The 25,821-nt window shown below is 39.3% G+C and overlaps 1 protein-coding gene across 4 annotated transcripts in view; it reads left to right on the top strand.

The window, feature by feature from the left end:
- TMOD2 (tropomodulin 2) overlaps positions 1-25,821 on the top strand; it is a 72,589-nt gene that overhangs the window by 660 nt on the left and 46,108 nt on the right. For 2 of the 4 annotated variants that reach the window (XM_060618518.3, XM_060618520.3), the window contains exon 2: positions 16,637-16,683. The exons of 1 other annotated variant lie outside the window; for it this stretch is intronic. The gene's annotated coding sequence lies outside the window, so the exon portion shown is untranslated. Of the gene's footprint in view, positions 1-16,636; positions 16,684-18,587; positions 18,733-25,821 lie in introns of those variants that run through there. One more of the 4 variants, XM_060618517.3, reaches the window with a different exon arrangement.

Raw genomic sequence — 25,821 nt, 5'->3', positions numbered from 1 at the left:
TCTTCATTGGCTCCCTGTGGACAATGGCATTAACGTAACTCATACTGGCACCCAAAGTATTGTTTCCATCTTTATTATCCATGCTCTGGCCATATCCTATCTACAACTTATCCTATATACATCCTGCCAGAAAGAGCCACTTGAACTTGCCCCTTTCCTACCTTTCTGTTTACATATGTTATATGCCCCTGTAATGCCACTCTTCAAATGCTGTCCATATTTTTCAAAAATTTAAAGCCCATGCCAAATGATACATCCTCCAAGAAATCTTTTCTGATTCTTCCCATGTGTCTCCCTCCCCTACCTGTCCAATTGTTATTGTTTCTCCATTGAATCCCAAGGCAGTTTGTACCTCTTGTTTAGCATTTAACTTGTGTTTTGTGTCATGTACTATCTCCTCTACACATGCTCCAGTGAGGTGTAACTACATCTTACTCATCTTTTTAGCACCAGAAGTACCTATCTTAGAGCCTTGAATAAAGCACAAGTAGTTAAATTGAGGTGTAATAAAAAGATCCTGGAAGGTAAAATGGATTCTTTAGCAAGATTGTGCCATACATGAATTTTTGAGTAGTGTCCAGTGTGCCCATCTCAGGAACTATAAGAGAGGTGGAATGGCAGAGTTTCAATATATAACAAGGTCAGATAATACTTCAAGAAAAAGAAATAGTCCTCAAAGAATTTGTGGTCTAGTAGCAAGAGAGCATATAATGTATCTTCCACTAAGGAAAAGTTTATAAGCACTGGAAGTTTTTTTTTTTAATTGTTTTAATGTTTATTTATTTTTGAGAGAGAGAGAGAGAGAGAGAGAGAACGAGCGGGGAAGGGGCAGAGAGAGAGAGAGGGAGACACAGAATCTAAGCTGTCAGCAGAGAGCCCGATGCGGAGCTCAAACTCAAGAACCATGAGATCATGACCTAAGCAGAAGTCAGATGCTTAACTGAAAGAGCCACCCAGGTGCCCCAAGCACTGGAAGTTTTTATTTGAAGATTAATGAACTGGATTATATGAAGTGTCATTTGGAAAAAGTTAATTGATTAATTAGGGAAATACTACAAGCTGTATTTCCCTTTTGGAGATTCACAATGAACATTAGAATACTGAAGGCTCTAGAAGGCCTCCAGTGGTAAAGTAAGCTATTGGATTTGGCTTAACACTGTATTTCCCAAGCTTGTTTGACCATGGAAACCCTCCTTCTCATAAATTTAGCAGTTTGGGAAAGGCTAAATTAAAGGGGTGAAATACAGGCCTAGATAAGGAACCAGAAAGATGACCTTGACAAGTCAGAGATTACCGAAAGATAGAACAGTAGGTACGAAAATAAGGGGCAGAAAATGAGTCAAGCAGGAAAAAAGACTAAGTGATGATCTCTTAATTACTTTACAAAATGACCAAGGCCTCTGTAAAAGTGCAAGTAAACAAAAAAAGTACCCAAAAAATAGAGATTCAAAAGCCATCCCACTTCTCTCTCATAAAGGCAAATTTCTAAACTATCCCTAGTTATTTTCAATTTCACCAGCCCTAAGAAATCCTGGGTCATAAAACACCTCCAAATAAGTTATAAAATGCTCTGAAGTAAGTTCTATACAATCCTCAGAATTTTCTCCATGATTCCTTTTTGTGATCTTCACAAGAGTTTCCTGTAGATCTCAGTAATGAATCAGCTTGAATTCATACTTATTTGACATTTTATAATTAGGGTTCTTTGTGAGTTTTTTTTTTCCATAGACATTGGGACTGTTTGCAAATATTCAATCTTCCTGTAAGTTTTTTGATGATTTATCCATAATCCAAATGATAAAAGCTAATATCTACAATTTGTGGATTAGAGTGAATTTTATATATATTTATTTCTCCTTCATCAACCAGAATGTCAATATTGGTGTTCTGTGTATCTACCTACAACACAGAGCAAACTTCACAATTAATGGTGAAGTATTAGAAGCATTTCCTTTGAGGTCAAGAATAAGAAAAGGAATGCTTCTAAGAGACTCTTAAAAACTGAGAACAAACTGAGGGTTGGTGGGGGGTGGGAGGGTGGGTGATGGGTATTGAGGAGGGCACCTTTTGGGATGAGCACTCGGTGTTGTATGGAAACCAATTTGACAATAAATTTCATATATTGAAAAAAAATAAAAAATAAGTAAAACCAAAAAAAAAAAAAAAAGAAAAGGAATGCTTCTATTACTGTTTCTATTTAATTTTGTTCTGGAATCCCTAGTCAGTGCAGTAAGAAAAAGGAGAAAGGGAAAGGAAGACTGAAAAGAAATAAACTGTTGTTTATTGAAAATAGACAACACTAAAATGTTTACACGCAATACAAATAATGTCTACATCGGAACTATCCAAACTTCAAAGTTATAAAATAAAAGATCAATATGCAAATATCAATTGCATCAACCAATCAGAAAATATATTGTGGAAAAGATGACCTTAAATATTTAGGAATAAAGTTAAGAAAACGAGAGCCTGCTTTACATGGAAAAACTATAAAATTCTACTGATAGATACAAAAGAAGATGCAAATAAAAGCAGAGATTTACCATGTTTATGGATGGGAAGATGCAAAATAATGAAAATATCATTTCCTTCCCAAACTAAAAATAAACTCGTTGAAATTCCAACCAAGGGGCGCCTGGGTGGCTCAGTCGGTTGAGCGTCCGACTTCTGTTCAGGTCATGACCTCACGGTTTGTGAGTTTGAGCCCTGTGTCAGGCTCTGTGCTGACAGCTTGGAGCTTGGATCCTGCTTCGGATTCTGTGTCTCCCTCTCTCTCTCTCTGCCCCTACCCCACTTGCACTCTGTCTCTGTCTCTCAAAAATGGATAAACGTTAAAAAAAATTAAAAAAAAAATTCCAACCAAAATCCCTATAGGATTCTTCAAAGGACATGACAGGCCTGTCTTAAAATTCATATGGAAGATAAGAGCTAAGAAGAGAAGACGTTTCTGAAGAACTGAGGAAGAGGGACTTACCTTCACAGCCATCAAGACTTACAATGCAGCCATGAGAACTACACCATTGCGGTAGTGCTGCCAGAATAGACAAATATAACAAAGGGACAACGAAGAAAGCACAGAAACAGGCCCATCCATATCAGAGAAGTTAATCTATGACAATGAATGCTGTTGGCACAGTTAATCCTGTGGGAAAAAATCAAATTAAATATCTTCCATACCATGTATCAAAATCAGTTACAGATTGAAGATCTAATTGGAATCTTCTTTAACAAACTTTAACACTTTTAGAACAATATCTTTATAACCTTGAGATAGCAAAAGATCTCTTAAGCAGGATACCAAATTACAAACCACAAAGAATAAAAAAAGGCTGGTAAATTCTATATATCAACATTAAAATTTTCTCTGCCTTGAAAGTTACCTTAAAAGTTGAATAGATAGGTATAAAATGGAAAAATATATTTGAATACACATAACTGACAAAGTATTATTATCCAGAATATATTAAAATGACTATGAGTTATAAAAAGACAAACACTAAAAAAATTGATCAAAATTTTTCAGGAGATAAAACTCAAGTGGCCAACAAACCTAAGGAAATATAATGTTACCACTAAGCAAAGAAATTCAGTTTAAAATTACAATTTCATAGGCATGAGATTAGCAAAAATTAAAGAACTGGACGGTTCTAAGTACTGGTGAAATTGTCAAACAAAAGGAAATCTCACATAGTGTTGGCAATATAAATTGGTGCAACTGCTTTAAAATGCTACGTGATAATATCTAGTAAAGTCAAAGAAGCACCTCTCTGGAGTTCTGGTTCTGGCAAGCTGGAAGGTCTCAACTAGTATGAAGTCCTCCTACTACAAATATTTTCAATTTAGATTAATTTTTCAAATAAAATTCATAACTAGGCTGGCAATTTAAAAAGGGACAGCTTTATATATCAAAACAAGAGGAATTTGAAAGCTAGAACAAGAAACAACTTGCCTAAACTAATATATGAAGACATAAAAAGTCTGAACAGTTGTTATAACCATTAAAGAAACTGGATCAGTACTAGAGTTAAAAATCTTGTTACCAAAAAAAAAAAAAAAAAAAAAAAAAATCAGCCTCCAGAAGATCTTGTTGGAAGATTCTATGAACCTTTCAAGGAAAACACCAGTCCAATCTTATATAAACTCTTTCAGAGAACAAAAGTAGCAGGAACAATGCCCAAATCAGTTCAGTGTATAACCACACACCCAATCCTATAACTATGACCCAAACGAGCTGAGAAAGGCATCCTACTCAGAAACAAGGATCTAAGAATCTTAAGACATTGTGAAGCCAAATCAAGCAATGCTTACAAAAAATAATCCATCACGAACATGGACTTTATCCCAGAAATACAAGGGTGCCTTAATATTAAAACATTAATAGATTAAATGACAGAATAGATGGAACTGAGGAATGAATCTAAGAAAGGATAAGACCTTTAAAAAGAAAAAAATTTTAAGTTTATTAAAATATATTAAAGAAGACTTAAATGAAAAAAAACACTATACTATGTTTATAGACAGGAAGACTCAAAATACAAATTGATCTGTATCTTCTGTGCAGCAGCAATTAATATCCCAATATAGGTTTGCAAGAAACATGACAAGCTAATTCTACAGGTGATATGGAAGAGCAAAGACCCACAGACAGCCAAGATACTTCCGAAGAATAAGCAAAGGGAAACTGCCTTATCAGACATCAAGAATTATTATGGAGCAATATTTAGGACAGGATGTTATTCATGCTGGGAGACTAATGGATACCAATAGTGCATCCAGAAATAGAATCATAAATGTATGAGAACTTCATCTATGACACAGGTGGCAGTGTAGATCACTGGGAATGGCTATGAAATAGAAGACTTCAGGACAATTGGTCATCCCCATGCTAGATCTCCACTTCCTACCACATACAAAATTTAACTTATGATGGATTACAGACTTCAATATGAAAGATAAAACTTTTAAAACCTTCAGAAGAATATACAGAAAAATATCCTTATGATCTCAGGATAAGAAAATACTTCTTGGGGCACATGGGTGGCCCAGTGAGTTAAGCACCAACTTCATGATCTCATGGTTCATGAGTTGGAGCCCTGCTTTGGCCTCTGTGCTGACAGCTCAGAGTCTGGAGCCTGCTTCAGATTCTGTGTCTCCCTCTCTCTCTGTCCTTGCCCTGCTCGCACTCTGTCTCTGCCTCTCAAACATGAATAAACATTAAAAAAAAAAGAAAATACTTATTTATCAAAACAAAAAAGCATTATTCATAAAAGATTGGTAAGCATGAGAACATTAAAATTAAGGACTTCTGCTGACAAAAAGATACCTTAAAGAAAAATTAAATTAGAAGCTAGAAGAAGATACAGATGTCCCAGGAAACGAAAACATTTGAATAAAATCTTTGAATTGTACTTTAGTATTCAAACCCTAGCTAACTCTTAATTTTTTTAATGTTTTTATTTATTTGGGGGGAGGGGGCAGAGAGAGAGAGCGGGGCAGAGGATCTGAAGCAGGTTTTGCTCTGACAGCAGTGAGCCTAATGTAGGATTCAACCTACCAACCAAGGTCATGACCTGATCCGAAGTTGGATGCTCAACCAACTGAGCCACCTTGTGCTCCAAACTCTAGCTAAGTTTTATATGAAAATCAGGAACGAAATAGATTCTGAAAATCTAGGTATTCTTCATTATTTGAACTTAGGCTATCTGAATTTAAAAAGTGTATAAATACTGATAACAAAGAATGTTTCATTTGTAACATATACAACCAACCAAAGGTTAATATCTAGAATATTTGAAAAGCTAACTCCTACATAACAAACAAAAAAACACAAATACCTCAATGGCATAACTAGAATTTTATAGAAGAAAAAAATCTTAGTGGTAAATAAACATGTGAAAAATGCTCAACCTCATTAATAATCAGAAAAATTCACCTTAAGGCCACAAAGAGTAACTATTTTATATTCATCAGATTGGCAAAAGTTTGGCAAGACCAGTTATTGGTGAAGGTAGGATTCTATGCAGTGCTAGGACAAGTACAATTGGTGCAATCACCTTGAAAAGCACTCTACCATTATCTTGCAAAACTGTACATGTTCATTTCTACAAATCAGAAATTCCAAAACTAGAAACTGTATATGCCCTGTTGAAAACCTTGCACCTATACACCAGGAAACATGAGAATGTCCATTGTAGCAATGTTCAGAATAACAAAAAACAGACGAAACAATTACACATCAAAAGCAGAATAGAAAAGCAAATTGTGCTAAACTTATATAATTGCATGGTTGAACAGCTTTTTTGAGAAATAAGTCACATGCCATACAATTCATCCACTTAAAGTATGTGAGTCAATGGTTTTTTGCATATTCATATAACATTAGCTTTTTTTTAGTTGTGGTAAAATATATAAAACATAAAATTAATTACTTAAAAAATGTTTTTGATATTTATTTTTTGAGAGAGAGAGAGAAACAGAGCATGAGTGGGGTAGGGGCACAGAGAGAGGGAGACACAGAATCTGAAGCAGGCTCCAGGCTCTGAGCTGTCTTGACAGCACAGCGCATAACGTGGGGCTTGAACTCATGGACCGGAAGATCATGACCTGAGCCGAAGTCAGATGCTTAACCAACTAAGACACCCAGGTACCCCTAAAACTAACTACTTTAGCCATTTTAAGAAAGATTTTAAGTAAGCTCTACACCCTGTGTGGGGGTTGAACTCATGACCCTGAGATCAAGACTCACATGCTTTACTAAGTGAGGCAGCCATATGTGCCCACTTTAACCATTTTTAAGTATACAGTTTGGTAGCATTAATTACATTCACAGTGTTGTGCAACCATCACCACTGTCTATTTCTAAAACCTTTCATCACTTCAAACAGAAACTGTAACAGCTAAGCAATAACTCCCCATTTTTGCCTTTCCCAGTCCCCAGTCACCTCTAATCTACTGTCTCTATGAATTTGCCTATTCTAGATATTTCATGTAAGTAGAAACTTAGAATATTTGTCCCTTTGTGTCTGGCTTATTTTATTTAGCATAACATCCTGAAGGCTCATCCATACTGTAATATGTATCTGAACTTCATTCAGATGAACCTAGAGGGTATTATAAGTAAAATAAGTCAGACTAAGAAAGACAAATACCATATAATTTCCCTTATATGTAGAGTCTAAGAAAGAAAGAAAGAAAGAAAGAAAGAAAGAAAGAAAGAAAGAAAGAAAAAGAAAGGTAGGAAGGGAGGAAGGAGGCAAGGAAGGAAGGAAGGAAGGAAGGAAAACTCATAAATACAGAGAACAAACTGGTGGTTACTAGAAAGGTGGGCATGGGGGATGGATGAAATAGGTAAAGGGGATTAGGAGGTATGAATTTGCATCTCTAAAGTAAACAAGTCACAGAAATGAAAACCAAAGTATAGGAAATAAAGCTAATAATACTGTATTAGGCTGTATGGTGACAGATGGTAACTACACTTACCGTGAACACTGGGTAAAGAATTGTTGAATCACTATGTTGTACACCTGAAACTAATATAACATTGTCAAATACATTTAAATAACAAAAATATTTTTAATAGAACTTCATTTCTTTTTATGGCTGAAAAATATTCCATTGTATGGATATATCACATTTTGTTTTTCCATTTATCTGTTGATGAACAATTGGGTTGTTTCCAACTTATGGCTATTGTAAATAATGCTGCAATGAACACAGATATATAAGTATCTGTTCAAGTGCTTTCTTTCAGTTTCTCTGGACAGATACTCCGGAGTGGAATTGCTGGGTCATATGGTAATTCTATGTTTAGGTTTTTGAGGAACCACCTAACTGTTTTTTATAGCCCTTGTAGCATTTTACATTCCCACTGTTAACATGCGAGGGTTCCAACTTCCCCACATCTTTGCCAACAAATATTTTTTCCTCACTCTGTGGCTTGCCTTTTCAATCTTTTGACAATGTCCTTCTGAGAGCAGAGGTTTTCAACTTTAATCAAGTGCAACTTACCAATTTTGTCTTTCATGGATCTACTGTTGGTGTTGTCTAAAAAGTCCTTGCCAATTTCAAAGTCACCTAGATTTTTTCCTATGTTATCTTCTAGAAGTTTCGTAGTTTTGTGTTTTGTATTTAGATCTCTCATCCATCTTGAGTTAATTTTTGTGAACAGGAAAAAGTCGGAACACTTTTGGGTGTTCAATTGGGTGTCCAATTGTTCCAGCACCATTTGTTGAAAAGACTATCCTTTTTTTTTTTTTTAATTTCTTTTAATGTTTACTTATTTTTGAGAGAGAGATACAGTGTAAGCAGGGAAGAGGCAGAGAAACAGAGGGAGACACAGAATCTGAAACTGGCTCCAGGCTTCAAGCTGTCAGCACAGAGCCCAATGTGGGGCTCGAACTCACAAGCCATGAGATCATGCCCTGAGCTGAAGTCAGACACTCAACCAACTGGGCTACCCAGGCGCACCAAGGCTATCCTTTCTTCATTAAATTTCCTTTGCTTCTTTTTCAAAGATGAGATAACCATATTTGTGTGAGTCTATTTCTGGGGTCTCTGTTCTGTCCATTGATTCAATTGTGTTTCACCAATACCACATTATCTTGACTACAGTAGCTTTATAGTAATTCTTGAAGCTGAGTAGTGTAAGTCCTTTGACTTTGTTCTCCTTCAGTATTATATTGGCTATTCTGGATCTTCTGTCTTTCCATATAAATTTTGGATTATTTTTTTTTAAGTTTATTTATTTATTTTTAGGAGGGGAGGGGCAAAGAGAGTGGGAGAGACAGAATCCCAAGCAGGCTCTGTGCTCTGAGCACAGAGCCCAAAATGGGGCTCAATCTCACTAACCGTGAGATCATGACCTGAGCCAAAATCAAGAGTCAGATGCTTAACCAACTAAGCCATCCAGGCGCCCTTTTCCATATAAATTTTGGAATCAGTTTGTTGACATCTACAAAATAACCTGCTGGGATTTTGATTGCATTGCATTAAATCTACAGGTCAAACTGAGAAGAATGGACATCCTAACAATATTGAGTTTTTCTCTCCATGAACATGAAATATCTTGTCATTTATTTAGATCTTCTTTGATTTCTTTCATCAGAGTTTTGTTGTTTCCTCTCACATAGATATTATAAATATACCTAAGTATTTTTTCTTTCTTTGCTTTTTTGTGGGGAGGAGGGTACTAATGTAAATGGTGTTGCATTTTTAATTTCAACTTCTGATTATAGGAAAGCAATTGACTTCTGTATATTGACCTTGTATCTACAACCTTGTTATGACTTAGTAGTTCCAGGGTTAATTTGTTTGTTTTTTTGATGATTATTTGGGATTTCCTACATAAAAATTATGCATCTATAAACAAAGACAGTTTTACTTTTTCCTTCCCAATCTGTATATAACCTTCTCCCAACCCTTCTTTTCACATTGCATTAACTACGACTTCTAGTCAATGTGGAATAGAAATGGCAAGAGGAGGGACACCTCAGTGGCTCAGTCAGTTAAGCATCCAACTTTGGCTCAGGTCATGATCTTGAAGTTCTTGAGTTCGAACCCCAAGTCAGCCTCTGTGCTAACAGCTCAGAGCCTGGAGTCTGCTTCAGATTCTATGTCTCCCTCTCTCTCTGCCCCTTCCCCACTCACACACACACACACTCTCTCTCTCTCTCTCTCTCTCTCTCTCTCTCTCTCAAAAAATAAACATAAAAAAAAAAAAAAGAATTGGCAAGAGGAGACAACCTTGCCTAGTTTCTGATCCTAGGGGAAAAGTATCTCACTTCTCATCATTAAGTATCATGTGATCTGTATTTTTTTTTTTTTTTTAGCCGTTGTTTTTCATATTAAGGAAGTTCCCCTCTATTCCTAGTTTTCTGGGAGCTTTTTATCATGAATGAATGTTGAATTTTGTTCAATGCTTATTCTGTATCTATTGGTATGATTACATGATTGTTTTCTTTAGCCTGTTGATTTAATGGATTACATTAGTTTTTTTGAATGTTGAACCAGACCTGCATACCTGGAAAAAATCCCACTTGGTCATAATGGATCATTCTCCCTATACATTGTTATATTCAATCTATTAATATTTTGTTGAAGACTTTTGCTTCTATTTTTATGAAAGATATCGGTCTGTAATTCTTTTCTTGTAATGTCTTTGGTTTTGTTATTAGGGTAATACTGGCCTAACAGAATGAATAAGGAAGTATTCTCTGTGCTTCCATTTTCTGGAAGACATACAGAGAATTGGTATCATTTCTTTCTCAAATGTTTGGTAGAATTCACAGGGAAACCATCTAGGCCATGATAAAACTAATAAAGACTATAGTAGAAATAAATGGAGACTAGAAAAACAATAGAGAAAAGGGGGAAAAAAGTTGGTTCTTTGAAAAGATCAACAAAATTGACAAATCTTTAGCTAGACTGACCAACAGAAAAAGAGAAAAGAGTCACATACTAAAATTAGGAGTACAAGAGGGGACATCACCATTGACTTTACAGAAATAAAAAAGATAATAAATACTATGAAGAATTATATGCCAATAAATTAGATAACTTAGATGAAATGGACAAATTCCTAGGAAGACATAAACTAATGAAACTGACTCAAGAAGATATACATATTCTTTTTTTTAAGGTTATTAATTTTGAGAGAGAGTGTGCATGCAAGCAGAGGAGGGGCAGAGAGAGAGTGAGAGAGGTTCTACACTCTCAGTGCACAACCCAATGTAGGGCTCAAACCCACGAAACACGAGACAATGACCTGAGCCAAAATCAAGAGCCAGACCCCCAACCAACTGAACCACCCAGGTGTCCCTACATATTCCGAATATATGTAGAAAAAGCAAAGAGACTGAATTAGTAATTTTGAAATTTCCAACAGAGAAAAGCCAAGGCCGAAAGGCTTCATGAGTTAATTCTACTTAACATTTAAAGAATTAATACCAATTCTTCACAAATACTTCCAAAAAATAAGAGGGAATACTTTCTAAGTCATTCTATAGGTCCAATATTACTCTGATACCAAAACTAATTAAAGACATCAAAAGAAAACTACAGACCAACATTTCTCATAAATATGGAGGTAAAAATTCTCTGCAAAATATTAGCAAATCAAATCCATCAACATGTAAAAAGGATTATATACCATGGCCAGATGGGATTTAACCTAAGAAAGTTCATTGAACATCTGAAATATCAATATAATATACCATATTAATAAAACAAAGGGAAAACCCCACATGATCATCTTTATGGATACAGGAAAAAAATTTGGTGAAATCCAACACCCTTTCATGATAAAACTATCAAACAAAGTAGGAATAGGCAGAAACCTCAAACTGATAAAGGGTACTTATGAAAAGATACCATCAAGAAAGTGAAAAAAAAGAACAATCCACAGAATGGGAGAAAATATATGCAAATCACCTGTCTGATAAAAGATATATAACCAGAACATATTAAAAAAAAAACTTTTACAGATCAACAATGAGAAGACAACCCAATTAAAAAGAGACATTAAGAAAATAATCCCATTTACAACTGCATCATAAAGAATAGAATACCTAGAAATAAATTTAACCAAGGAGGTGAAAGGCCTGCACTCTGAAAACTATAACACATTGAAGGAAGAAGGTGAAGATGATACAAATAAATAGAAAGATATGTTATGCTCATGGATTGGAAGAAATAATATTTTTAAAACGTTTATACTGCCCAAAGTAATCTACAGATTTGATGTAATCTCTATCAAAATATTCATAGTATTTTGCACAGAACTAGAACAAAAAAATCCTAAAATATTTATGGAACCACAAAAGATTCCCAATAGCCAAAGCAATCTTGAGAAAGGCAAAGCTGGAGGGAGGTATCTATAATCCCAGATTTCAAACTGTACTACAAAGCTATTGTAATCAAAACAGTGCAGTATTGACACAAGAATAGACACATCGATCAATGGAATAGAATTGAAAGCCCAGAAATAAACCCATATTTATAAGGCCAACTAGTCTAGGACAAAGGAGGCAAGTACACTTGGAGAAAAAAAATCTCTTCAATAAATGGTGTTGGGAAAACCAGACAGCTACATGCAAAAGAATAAAACTGGGCCACTTTCTTACAGCATGCTCAAAAATAAACTCAAAATGGATTAAAGACCTAAATTTAAGACCTGAAACCATAAAACTCCTATATGAAAAATAGGCAATAAACTCTCAGACATTAGCCTTAGCAATATTTTTCTGGATCCATCTCCTTAGGCAAGGCAAACAAAAGCAAAAACAAACAATTGAGACTACATCATACTAAAAAACTTTTGCACAGCAAACCATCAACAAAATGAAAACACAACTTTCTGAATGGGAGAAGATATTTGTAAATGCTATATCCAATAATGAGCTAGTATTCAGAGAACATATAGAACTTCTACAACTCAACACTAAAAAAACAATTCAATTTAAAAATGGGCAGAGGACCCAAAGAGACATTTTTCTAAAGAAGACATACAGGGGCGCCTGGGTGGCTCAGTCGGTTAAGCAGCCAACTTCGGCTCAGGTCATGATCTCGCGGTCCGTGAGTTCGAGCCCCGTGTCGGGCTCTGTGCTGACAGCTCAGGGCCTGGAGCCTGTTTCGGATTCTGTGTCTCTCTCTCTCTGACCCTCCCCCGTTCATGCTCTGTCTCTCTCTGTCTCAAAAATAAATAAACGTTAAAAAAAATTAAAAAAAAAAAAAAGAAGACATATAGATGACCGACAGACATCACTAGTCATCAGGGAAAGACAAATCAAAACCACAAGGAGCACCTCACACTAGTCAGAATGGCTAGTATCAAAAAGACAAGAAAAAACAAGTGTTGCCAAGGATGTGGAGAAAAGGGAAAACTTATGCACTGTTGCTGGGAATATAAATTGGTGCAGCCTCTATGGAAAACAGTACATGGAGGTTCCTCAAAAAATTAAAAATAGAAATACCACAAAATCCAGTAATTCCACTACTAGGTATTTACTCAAAGGAAACAAAAATACTAGTTCAAAAATAATATTCACCCCTATGTTTATTGCAGCATTATCTACATGAGTCAAGATATGGAAGCAACCTAGGTATCCATCAATAGTGAATGGATAAAGGAGATGTGGTGTATATACACAATGGAATATTACTCAGCCATAAAAAGAATGAAATCTTGCCATTCACAATAACACGGGTAGACCTAGAGAGTAGTGTGACAAGTAAAATAAGTCAGAGAAAGAGAAATACTATATGATCTCACTCACATGTGAAATCTAAAACACAAAACAAACAGAAACAAACTCATAAATTCAAAGAACTGATGTTTGCCAGAGAAGAGAGGTGTCAGGGGATAGATGAAACAGGTAAAGAGAATTACAAGGTACAAGCATCTGGTTATAAAATAAGTAAGTCACAGGATGAAAGTACAACATAGGGAATATAGTCAATAATATTGTAATATCTTTGTATGGCAACAGATGATAACTAAATTTGTGGTGAACATTTCATAATGTATAGGATTGTCAAATCACTATGTTGTACACCTGGAAAAAAATGCAAAGGATTTGAATAGAAATATCTCCAAAGGAGATATAAAAATGGCCAATAAGCACATTAAAAAAAATGCTTATTAGTCATTAGAGAAATGCACATCAAAATCACAATGGGCTACTACTTCACATTCACTGGAATGGCTATAATAAAAACAAAAAAGACAGACATTAGCAAGTGATGGCAAAGATATGGAGAAATTGGAACCCTCATACATTACTGGTAAAAATGTCAAATGGTTCAGCTGCTTTGGAAAACAGTTTGGCTGTTCCTCAAAATGCTAAAAATAAACTTACCACATGACCTACCAATTCTATACATACGTATATACCCAAGAGAAATGAAAACATGTCTATACAAAATGTACACAGATATGCATAGCAGCATTATCCATAATATCCAAAATGTGGAATCAACCTAAATGTCCATCAACTGACAAATAAAGAAAATGTGGCACATCCATAGAGTAGGATGTTATTTGGCCATAAAAAAAAATAAGGTACTGGTATATGTTACAACATGGATGAACCATGAAACCATTATGCTAAGTGAAAGAAGGAGTCACAAAACACCACATATCTCATTTATGTGAAAAGTCCAGAACAAGCAAATCCAGAGAAGGCAAAATAGATTAGCAGTTTCCAGGGTCTGGCATTATGGGGGGAGGGGGAATAATGTCAGCTAATGTGCATGGGGTTTTTGGGGGGGATTTTGAAAATGTTCTAAAGTCAGATTGGGTGATAATTAACTCTGTGTATGTACTAAAAACCATCAAATTGTATACTTTAAAAAGGTGAATTTATCATAAATTAAATATATCTCAATGAAGCTGTTTTGAAAAATGTAGAGAGAATGGGTGCATCACCCAGCTTCAATCATTATCAACTCACGGCCAATCTTGTTTCATCTATACCCTGATGCTGCCACCCTACTACCACTCCCACACTGGATTATTTTTAAAGTACCCAGATATTATTTCTTCTTCAAATATTCAGTATTTTTTCACTAATATCCAGTAGTATCTTTCCAAAAGATAAGGACTCTTTAAAAACAATATGGTACCATTATCACATCTAAAAAATTTAAAATATCTTAATATAATCAAATATCCTATATTCTAATGTCCCTCAGTTCTCTCATAAATGTGATGTTTTAGACAGCTGCTTTGTGCAAATCAAGATGTACCACGCATTGTATTTCATTATTTGTCTCTTATGTTTCTGTGTATCCATAAACTCTCCCTCTTTTATTTTTCTTGCAATTATTGAAGAAGTGGGTTGTCGTGTAGAGTTTCCCACATTCTGGATTTTGCTGATTGCATTCCTGTGATGTCATTTAACATGGTCACTATTATATAGTGATTCACTTCTAGATGCCTGCTGCCAGGTACACTATAAATGTGAATTAATTCATAGTGCATCAACATAGTTGCCACTCCTGCAGTGCTTACTAAGCACCATGTCCTTTGTAGCATCCTTGACACAAATTACCCTATTTAATCTGTATAACAACCTAGTGTGGTATGTATTATTGTCCCCAGTCTAGAGATAAAGAAAATGAAGCTTAGAGAGGTTTAAAAAAATTGATCACAGTCAACCAGGCAGTAAATATTTGGGTTCAAACCCAGGTCTGTCTCATGTTATAACCCATACTTCTATCCATTATGTGATAATATCCCCATCTTTTGCCTGCGGCTGTAGTTGTTGTTTGCTTTTATTAACTCTGAGAAGCAGACCTTCAGTCCATTCAAAGAATTCACTTTTACCTTTCATTTGTAACATGTAGGATGGTTTCAGCTTGAAGTAACAGAAAAATCCATCTCAAACTGACTCATCAATACGGATATTATCTCATATAACAAGAAATCTACAAGCGGGGCAGCACCAGTTCTGATTGATTTACTGACTAAACAACAACATCACAGACCCAGGGTCATTCTGACTCTTTACTGTGCCATCATCGGTGTGCTGGCTTCCTAAAGGGCCACTTTCAGATAACACGGCCAGATGCAACAACATCAGTGGAGATGGTGGCATGTTTCCCTGTATGTCTCTGTTGAAGAGCAAGAAAATCTTTCCCAGAAGGCTTTCACAGACCTCTCCTCAGGTCTCACATACCAGAACTGGTTTGCATGCCCACCCCAACCTCTCACTGGCCAGTCAAAAGGATCTTGCCCATGATAGTTTAGGAGTGTACCTCTGAGATGGTAATAGGGTCACCTTCCCTAATAGGTAAACACACCTATACAGACTTCTGTAAAGAAGGAAGAGACGTGAATGGATGTTGAGTATCTGCTATATGTTCCTAATGAGGTATACTACATATTGCATTGTGAATAATGAAAATATTTCATTATAACTGCCACATTTTTTTACTTTGTGTCAAGTGACATTTACTGTTGACATATCAGCTTCCTCACCTACACAAAAACATTAGATAAGATTATATGTAAGGTCCCTTCCAGCTCTACCTGTTTCAATTTTACATTTGCATTTTCTAAAAAGCAAGTTGAAAGTTAAACCTACAAGATATGGTCCAAAAATGATGATGGGTTTCAGCTGATAAGTCATAGGTATGACTGACATCCATTTTTCCCTTAAAAAGTTTTAGATGTAGATATTAGATTTAAAGAACTAAACAAACTAGAACTGATCATATCTTTCCATTAAGTTTCAACATTAAAAATAGAAAGGTTCATTGTTGTACCTTTCTGCCCCACCCATTAACATCTACTAGCTTCTAGCCCTCATGGTACAGAGATTGATTAGAAGTTCTTTTTCACAACTTACTGTCTTTAATTTGGTGTCAGCATCCTCCTGGAGCTGGTGCATGGCTCTGGGACTGTCACAGAGCTCTAATATCTTTGCTTTGGCTGCCAACTATGACTTTAACTTAAGAAACCATTCCTATGCCTGCTTCCTGTCACAGTCGTCATCTGAAGTAATGCTCCATTCATTTTATCACACGCAGACCACAAGAAACCAAAAAAGAAAGATGGTACATCACTGAGTATCTTTCATATATAGAACCTTTTCTACTGTTTCTTCCAGTCTGAATAAAACTGTTTTATTATTTTCAGCTTATGCCTATCATCAACTTTCTCTGGGGAAACTGTTGGCTTGATCTGTAAGTAGTCCTGTTCTTATTTAACAGAGGCTATGACTTATGATAAATGCACAACATAAAAAAGTCAAAGATATCATGTCACATAGGATATGTGGAATAACAAATGACAAGAAAACTTGGGAACATGATTTCAGCTGATTTGGTCATGCCTCCATTTCATTTCACTCTTTCCAGATCAGATGTGTCATTCTGGTGAGGAGGCAGTCCATTAGTCCATTAGTTGATAGTGGAAATCCCACTGGTCTCTCAGTCAGTATCCCCTGTATGCCAATGTTCATCATGCTAGTTCCAAGAGCCTTAGAGAATTAACTTTGTTTTCTGATTCAGCCCACCTTCTGGAGGAAGGCATGGCCCTATTTTGAAATGTACAAAGGAAAGACAGGGCTAACCCTCTTCGGGGGCAGGGTGGAAGGAGAGAAGATAGGCTTAATGATCTACCAGGTGACCTTGAGTAAGTCATATCACTTCTCTGTGCCTCTAAGAAATCGGGGGAAAATCCTCATTCTGTATCTCACAGATTGTTGCCAAAATCAAGTAAGAACATTGAGTAGGGAAGTATTTTCACAAATGCAAAGTTGTGTTATTATTTTCAAATATGGAATTTCCTCTGTGGTTTTGTTTTTTGGTGGTTTGGTTTTGGGGTTTTTTGTTTTGGGGGGGGGTTTGGTTTTTTCTTTTTTCCACATGATAACTGCACAAGTCATGCTAGATCATGATGCTGTTTCACCTCGATTCACCCTTTGCCTATTTCAGGCAGATTACACCAGCAATGCTGCATCCATCCCTTTGGTTTATTTCCCTTCCACCACATCCCTAAGATGCAAATCTCATCATAATGTAAAATACTGCATAGCAGCCACTTACAAAACTCAACATACTTTTACAGTTGAGATAAACGCTATATACAAGAGTTGCAGTAGAAGTATGCAAAAAGCATTCAAAAAGGAGAGACAGCACATCTAAGTAGAGAAAGCTTCTGGAAGATAACCCCATTATGCCATATATTTGAGTAATTTCTGTCTTTGTCCTATGTCACCCCACCCCACCCGACTTTCATGCTTCAGAGACAAGACTGTATTTTCTCTATCTTTGTAGCGCCCGAGAACCTGGCAGACAGCACTTTTCAGTACGTTCCGGGAGGAAGTTAACGGGCTAAAAGGCTGACAATAACAAGCTGAGCGGGTTTTAACATTTACCCAGCCCAATGAGGCTCACCTGTTTTTAACTTAGTATTGTAGGTAGGACTTTCCAGGCAAGAAGTGTGCCCGGGAACCCCTGTAACCCCCAAGGAAGGGACCTTTATTACGGGTGTGGTAAGTGCCTAACAGAGGTGCTATCGTACACGCACCTAATATGGGTTTAGTCCTCACAATACCTGTTTAGGTTTTAAGCCTATTTTACAGATGAGGTTGCCAAGACTCGATAGGCAGAGTTTCTAGTTTCACATCTAGTAAAAGCCACTGCGCCTGCATGGGCTCTCCAACAACCTAACCCCAAAACTTTAAATCAGCCTTGCTAAACCCCACCTGTCTTACCTTAAGCCGTCCCTGCAGGCATCTACCCTAGCTACTCCTCCTTCCCGGGTCCCCGCCCTAGGCCCCAGTAAAGCCTGTAAAAACTCATGCTTTCGCGTAAAGATGCTCACTCACCCAACTGCTCCTCACAGGCTTGAAAAGCCTTTGCCACCCACCCTATCCGTAGCCCCGAGCTTCTCAAAAGAGGCTGCACAGCTTTCTCCCAAGGCTGAGGTCCTCGGCGCCTGCGGAGCTGGGACGGGTTCCGGACATAGATTCCGGGAGAGGACACCTGCAGGGGAGGACCCGGCAGGGGGTCCCGCCTCCGCGCGGCCGCGGCGCGCCGCCTCGAACTACGCTTCCCAGGCTGCTCCGCTGCCGCCGCGCGCCCCAGCGCTGCGCCCGGCCGGGAGCCGCCTGTTGATCGCCGCGCTCGCCCGGGCCACGGCGCCGCCCCTGCACGGTCGGCCCCGCTACCTCGGGGCAGACGGACTTACGGCCCGCACCGCCGGCTCCGGGATGGGCGCACGGAAGGGTGAGCGCGCTGCGGGGGTGAGAGCCGGCCGGGGCCAGGCGTGGTCTGCAGACCCCGGCCCACAGCGCGTGGGCGGCCGCGCCCTCCCCGCGGGGCTTGAGGATGCTCTGCTGCGTCCGCGCTCGGCTGGGCGGGCGCGCGGAACCCGGGCCGCTTCTAGCCTCCGCGGCCGGGCGGGTAGTGCGGGGCGGCGCGGGCCGGAGGCGCCCGCCGGGGTGTGGGTCCCACGCTCCGCACTGCGGCTCCGCAGCCTCGGCAGCCCGGCGGGCCGCTGCAGTGAGGGCGCGGTCTCGCGTCTTCGCGCTGCGGGGCTGGGTTTTTCCAAGCTGGGCTTTGTTCCCCACTTTCTTCTCTCCGGTGAACGTTAGACAAGCTCCTGGAGCGTTGTGCCTGTCACTGCATCGTTAAAGCGGGAGATGGGGAAGGGTGGATTCTAGCTGGCATCTTTTTTTAAGATCCCTGGAGCTGTCACCCGCCGGGCGTTTCAGCCTCCGAGAAAGCGGCAATCGGAGCGGCCTGATGCTGCAGGTCCTCAAGACCTTCATTTTTTTTTCCTGGTTAAAGTAGTGATAGCATGTGCTCCCTGAGTCTTCCTAAATTTTCCCTGCTGATCTGCAGAAAGGAAGATTGATTTTAAAATAATAATATTAATAAAAGGCTTCTAATGGGAATTTTTACTTAAAGCATTCAAAGGTGGGAAGGTGATGCAGGCAAAATGCAAATTAGCAATGAAGGAGGCCGTGAATGCAGCGGCTTCATCTTACCCATTAAACGGCCGAATCACAAGGCACTTGGGAAGGGAATGAAAAAGAACATCGCAGGAGGTATTTTTTAATCTGGGTTCCTGTCCTAGCTGTACCATTAAGGAGCTGAGCAAGCCCCTTCACCTCTCTGAGTCTCTTTCTCCGTGTAAAATGGGGCGTTTGGGCCCATCATTTCCAAACATCTGTTCTTCCTAGATGCTCCTATGAGGGAACTGAAGGGATGAGGTCGCTTCTGTTCAACACCATTACAAAAAGCCTGATTGTGACAGAACAAGTGACTTTACCCTAGTGAAGAGGAAAGATTTTTTTTCAGGGCTTAGGAATCCAATTTAAAAAAAATAATAAAACTGATTTCCTCTCTCTACTCTCTTCAGTCGAACCCAATAAATATGTATCACAGCCACTTTAATGTTTGTAAATTACTGTAAATTGGTAGGCAACTTGTGTTTCTTTGCTTTTGTTTTTAATTTGCTGAAGACGAAGTCATGAGATCTGCGGGTAAAGGGAGAAGGTCTTGCAAGGCTGGTTAAATGTGGTCAACAAGGAGGTGGGGGGGGGGGGGGGGAAGCCCCAGTAAGAAGTAACCAGAGAGCAAAAACACTGAGGAAAGAGAGGACAAGGACTGATGGGTCATTGTTTGAATAATACACAACAAAGGGAATAAGAGAACCAGAAAACCAGCGCTGTGCAAACTCTTCCATAACTGATTCAGGCAAGGACTCGTCCAGGGGTTCAGAACCTTTGAGAGGTTGTTAGAGAATAGGATTATCTCACCACAAATTACCTAGAGAAACAGTGGCCATCCAATGGAAAAATGAGGAGGTTACCACCTCAGCCTAGTGCTCAAGCACACCAGCACCTATTATGAGTCTCCCGTGGGGATGCAATAACGTCATGATTTCACCTATGCGGTGTTCCATAAAGACTGGAAAAGTGACTGTTGGGAGAACAGGGAGTATTGCAGATTACAATACTCAAGTGATGTAACAACCACTTGACATTTGTGAACTTTGGATCCTAGATCAGAAAAAAAAAAAAGCTATAAAAGATGACTTGGAGACAACTGGAAGAATTTTAACTTAACATGGGCTGCATATTAAATAATATTATGGAATTACTTTTCATTTTCTTAGGTGCAGTAGTGGTACTATGGTTATGTAAGACACTGTCCTTAGTTGTTTGAAGTACAGGTATCAGAGGAAATGTGCAACTTTGAGCTAATTCAAGGGCAAAAAGTGAAAAGTGTAAGGGTGAGGGAGGAAGCTCAGGAGTGTAGCAAAATGATGGCAGTGCATCTAAGAAAATGGTATCCTGGTATTTATTATACTGTTCTTTTATACTTTCTGTAAGTTTGAACTTTTTAAATTAAAAAAGTGGGAGAGATTAATAAAATTAGAAAGTCAATAAAGAGAAAGGATTGTGGGGAACTGTGCGGTTAGTGATACCTAGCCGCAGTGAATCCGTGGCTTTGAGTTTCCAAGATTAAAATCCTGTTGGAGGTGTGCATAGGCTCAGGGGAAGTCCCCTTTTTTGGTTTTTCTTGGTTCCTATCAATCATTTATTCTGATGATACTACATCCCCTAACTCCAACCTCAAAGTATTGATAATTCCCAAACCTTTGAAATGCTAGCCCTACTCAAGAACCATCCTGAAAGCACCGTTCTTTCCTCTCTACATTCAAGATTTGTGTCCGTATAGAAGGAAGTTCCAGGGGTTGTTTTTATTTTGAGTTAGGGGAGTGTTGAGGAAAGAACAGATCCAGACTTTTGATAGAACAGAAGTTGTTCTGTCAAATGAGAGGGTTTCCTCTCATTCCCTTTATTGGTAAATTACATACAACCAAATTGTTTCTTATAGACCATAAGTGAGTGGTTCAAAGAGTCTCATAGAAGGCATGTGCAGAAGAGACTTCCTGTCGTCCATGCAGGAAAACAGAATTAACTCTTAAGAAACAACACAATTTTATACAGAGCCTTTTGCTGCAAAGATACTTTTGCTATACCTGGAATATACATACTTCTACGTTTATGTTTTGCCCTCCTGTTCTGGCCTCAAGGCTACCCCATGTCTTTAAGTAGGTTGCCAGGTTTCCCCTATTGAAAGCTGGGTAGAGTGCTAATGAGAAGGTCAGCTCTAGGACGGTGGGTAATAGGAGCTCATGAAACAGGGTACAAGGCCAGCTGTGCCAAGCCTGGAGTTGAGTAGGGAGCAAATATGAGGCACCGGCCCTGAGAGGCCTCTCATCAGGACAGTTGAAGGCGTCTAGAGTCTAGTAAGCTGGGCTGCTGTTCAGCCAGTATGTACAGGGACAGCCATCCCTGATATTTAGAAATGACAACCATTCTGACTGGGCAGTGCTCATTCCATACCTTTTGCTAATTATTTTGCATATCATATTAATAAGCAGTCACGAGTCGAGGTGCACATAGTACCTATAAGTCATAACAAAACATTGATCAAAACCTAGCTGGAATACAGATGCCAGAGTAAGAGACAAAATAGGTCAAAGACTACATAAGCAGGCAGAAGCTGGGAGGGCATGTGAATCAAAAGACAGAAAGTAGAGAACCCATAGTGTCAGTCAGGAAGTGAGAAGCCATTAATTCCTGAAGGCAAGGCAAGGGAATATGGCCAGAACCAATAGGCAGTTAAAAACTAAAAAGGCACATATAACCAAGTGCAGTGCAAGAAGTCAGGAAATAGAAGCTCCTTAGAAAACAGAATCGGGCCAAAGGGATAAGGCAGCAGCAGGAAGCAGGACCTGCCAAGAGAATTACAAACCAGGTAGCAGTGTGGCAAAGAGTCTAAAACTTCCATGTTAAAGAGCTTCTGCCCCAGCCAGGAAGCTTCTTGGCCGCTGTCTGCCCATGTGGAAACCTATCTCCTTCTTTGGCCAGGCTATACATGGTGGCTTGCTACACCTGGCAACGCTGACCTGGAACTCTTAGAAGCTGCTGCCTCTCTATATTTAACAGATCCTGACAAAGATAACAAAGGGAACAAATACCCCAAATAAAAGACTATTCCCAGACCAAGGGCAAAAATGAAATGGCTTTGACTGAGGGCTTGCATGTGCTAGGCACCGTGCCTGCTACGCACATTATCCTATTAAGTGTCACCTCCACCTTCTGAAATAAGTACTATTCTTTGCCTGTCTTGCAGAGGAAAGAACAGAGGCTTGGAAAAGCTTCTCTTGCACACAGACCTGTAGCCATCACACCCAGGGCTGGTTGACTCCAAGGCCCTTGCTTTAAGACTTATGAACCTGGAGGGGGGTAGCTCACCGGTAGGCACATGGTCTTAAAAGGAGACTGTTTTCAAGCACAATTTGAGCTATGGGAAATTTTGTGTGACAAGTTTGGGAAGTTAACAACACGTAGTCTCAGAGACAAAGTCTTCAGTCTGGTGAGATCTGTTTCTCATTCCCCTTTCAGCTTGTTCCCTTCAATTGCCTTGTCTATTTTTTGCCTGAAATTCCTCCGCATCCTACCGCATTCTCTGTCCTTCATCCCCTGAAAGTATTTCCCAGAATATGACAGGAGCCATTTGCTTGTTAAGAAAGAAAGAAAAGAAAGAAAGAAAAAGAAGGAAAAGAGAAATAGACATGACTGGGCCATCTTCAAATAGCTAGATTTTAAAACACAAGCTATGTGGTTATTGCTTTTTTTAAAGAAAAATATTTATTTTTGAGAGAGAGACAGAGATAGAGCGTGAGTGGGCAAGGGGCAGAGAGAGGGAGACACAGAATCCGAAGCAGGCTCCAAGCTCTAAGCTGTCAGCACAGAGCCCAGACGAGGGGCGTCAACCCACAAACTGTGAGATTATGACCCAAGCTGAAGTCGGACACTTAACTGACTGAGCCACCCAGGTGCCCACAGACTATGTGTTTTGTACACATTTTTGCATTTGCCTACAGCTAGAAAGGAATTAAATATATAGGAATAACTCATGTCTTGTTGGAAGATACATTGATAGGCCGATTTTGTTCTAATTTACTGTCAGAAAATGTAGATTTGACCCTTGTGCATGTTGGTTCACTGGTTATTTTTAAACTATTATGAAATATTGAAGATTTATAATAAAGAATAGCAACTTCTCACTTCCCCACCCCTACTTGGGAATAAATCATCACCAGTATAGTTGAAGCCTGAGTCCCCCTTCTCCAGCCCCCTCCCTGGCCCCCTCCTCTCCCAGTGCGGCATCTGTCCTTTCTATGAGCCTTCCTAGAGATGTATACTCCAAAGTAACTTAACGGCACAGTTTTGCCCATTTAAAAACTTTTCACTGTGTTTTTGAGAGTATTTTTTTGTGTAGTCTTTTGTAAAAATTCGCCTTTGGTTTGGACGGGGTTTAATAAATCGGACTGCTTGTTTTGGCTTTGGCTCCAAGTCTTTGTGTGTAGGCAGGGCCAGAGGCTGGGCGCTTGGTGTGGTATCTGCTTTTCCTCTCATACCGCTGTTGTACAAATAAGGTAGTGGACAAAGAAGCAAAGAAAGCCACACTCCTTGTTTTCCTCCCCAGGGCTTGTGTCTTTGGGTAATAGAAGAGTGATTGGGAGACCCAGGTCATTTGTCCTTCAGCTCTAGTCCTTCCTCCGTTTTCCGTTTTCCTAACTGACTTGGTGTGCGTGCCCACCTGGACTCTGGGAAGCCTTGCTTGGCACTCGCTTCATTCCAGCGTGTACATTCGTTATCTTGTTGCACGTGGAGTGCTTGCCATGGGACAGACGCTGTGTCGGAGGGGAGGCTGAAGCAGCGCTTTGCAGACTTTCCACTGTGGCATCGCCAACGGGAGGAGTGACCAGATGTGAGCCTTTGTGGGGCCCAGGCCAGAGCTGAAGCAGGCCAGCCATTCATGAGCCAGAGATCTGCAACTTGCCTTTTACAATTCTGTGAATCCTGCATTCTTCTCCGCAGTATGCCTATGTGTTTTATTAAATGATAGTAACTAGCTTTCCCCCCAGATCTTTAAGTCAAAGTTGTGCTCCAGGAGGATGCACTATTTTTTCTCTCTTCTGGCTTTGATACCCCTTCATTAAATGCAGTGTATGCGGTTTGTTTTAAGGGTACCATTCTATTGTATTAACACGTTACTGTAGCTAATTAATTAACATATCTTGCCCTGCCAAACTGTGAGCTTGGTTGGAGCACAGGATATCATTTGTTTTGTTCAGTGCTCTTGTCCCAGCGGTATCTGAAAAAGGTTAGCGTTCAGTACTTATTTGTTAAATGAATATACAAACCTGAGCTTGAGAAGCCTAAGAATATAAAGAATTATGATGTTGTCCCTGTCCTCTGGGAGTTTGTGGTAAGAGTTGGAGAGAAAACCATATATGTGACAAACATGAAAAGATAATGAGAGAGCAAGGGATGAATACCAAATTGGTGACATAGTGTGAATTTAGGAAGAGGAGTGATTCCAGTGGTCTTAGGTGGTCTCAGAAAGTTCCATGGCACTGAGTAGAGGCATGCAGTGGAATGAACTCTGGACCAGTGGGTCACTTCACCTCTCTGAGCTCACTTCCTTCATTTGCATTTGTTGGATGCCTACTCTGGGTCAAGACTTGTGTTGAGAGCCAGGATTATAACACTGAACAAAACTGGTATAGTTCCCACCCTCACAGAGATTAGCAAGGAAGACAGAGGTAAAACAAGCAGTGGTAATGAAGTCAAGGAGAGCTGTGATCAAGGGTGTATGCCATGGGAGAGGGAAGTGACCCCGACCTTGTCTTGGTGTCTGAACAAGGCCTTCTGGAGAAATTGAAGCTTACATGAGGCGAGAAGATGAACAAGACAGCATTTAACTGAGAGTGGGGTGGGGTAACTAGTGCTCTGAGCAGAGGGAGCAACATAAGGCATGATCCAGGAATTGGAGGTAGTCCAGGAGGCTGGAGCCAGGAGGGGATGGGGAGTGCAGTGCAGGATGAGGCTGATGAGGATGACAGAGGCCAGACTCTGAATTTGATCCTTATTCACAAGGCAGTGGGAAGCCATTGGAGAATTTTAAGCAATAAGGCAGAGTTTTTTAAAAATATCATTTGTATGGAGAAAGGATCAAAGGGTTAAGACTGGATGTGGCAGGGCAGACAAGTGAAATAGGTGGATTCTAACATGTTCAGGTAAGGACAGGGTTTGGTGATGGATGGGTGGGGAGAAGACAAGAAAAAGAAAGTGTCAAAGATGGCTCCCTAGTTTCTTGGCACCAACTGGAAATTCTAGAGGAGGAGAAGCTGTTTGGTAGGACAAATGATGAGAGTACTCAGAGGTGCTTGAGACAGCCAAGGAAAGATGTTGGCTTGGCAGTTGGAAATATTTGGACCTAGGC

This window comes from Panthera onca, chromosome B3, assembly GCF_046562875.1.
Source record: "Panthera onca isolate mPanOnc1 chromosome B3, mPanOnc1 haplotype 2, whole genome shotgun sequence".
Taxonomy (NCBI): Eukaryota; Metazoa; Chordata; class Mammalia; order Carnivora; family Felidae; genus Panthera; species Panthera onca.
This window is presented reverse-complemented; position numbering and strand designations above follow the sequence as displayed.